Source organism: Lygodium microphyllum, chromosome 8 (genome assembly GCF_053477565.2).
Source record: "Lygodium microphyllum isolate KBCC chromosome 8, Lygodium_microphyllum_v1.1.10, whole genome shotgun sequence".
NCBI lineage: Eukaryota > Viridiplantae > Streptophyta > Polypodiopsida > Schizaeales > Lygodiaceae > Lygodium > Lygodium microphyllum.
The window spans coordinates 120,964,949-120,965,507 of NC_141142.1; positions in this window are offsets into that span (position 1 = coordinate 120,964,949).

The following is a 559-nucleotide window of genomic DNA, read 5'->3' on the forward strand; positions in this document are numbered from 1 at the left end:
CGAGTCTAGCTGCACTTTAATCTTTTTCAGCAGATTACTGCATGTATCTTAGAATCCATCTTGCGACATGGATATGCAGTTTGTTTCTTTCAATGTTCTCTGAAATGCATTTTAAGCAAGAACTTGTGCAAGGAGTAATGCACTCCATGCAAGAATTTATGGTAATTTACGATGCAGCTTCTAATCAATTTCACATATTACGAAGTCATCCTACAACGAAGATTATCTTGTTCGTTACATACATCGCAACTATGTTCATACCTAGGGAATTATCAAACACGCAATTAATGTGATGAGTGTGAATATGATTCTTCACCGTAATGATTATAACCTACGAATTAATAATAGAGCAACCTGGGTTTGGAGTGATGCCGTGATTCCCGTGGTATTGATGCCTGATGAACCATTTGTGGTTGCGGTGCCACCTTGATTCGAACCTCCATCTACACTTGCAGGGTTTCTGGCCATCTTTGTGGAACTACACTTCAGGGCCATACTCGAAGACGTGTGTACGAGTGATAGAGTTCTTACACTCTCTTATGCAAGATCCTTGCCGCCT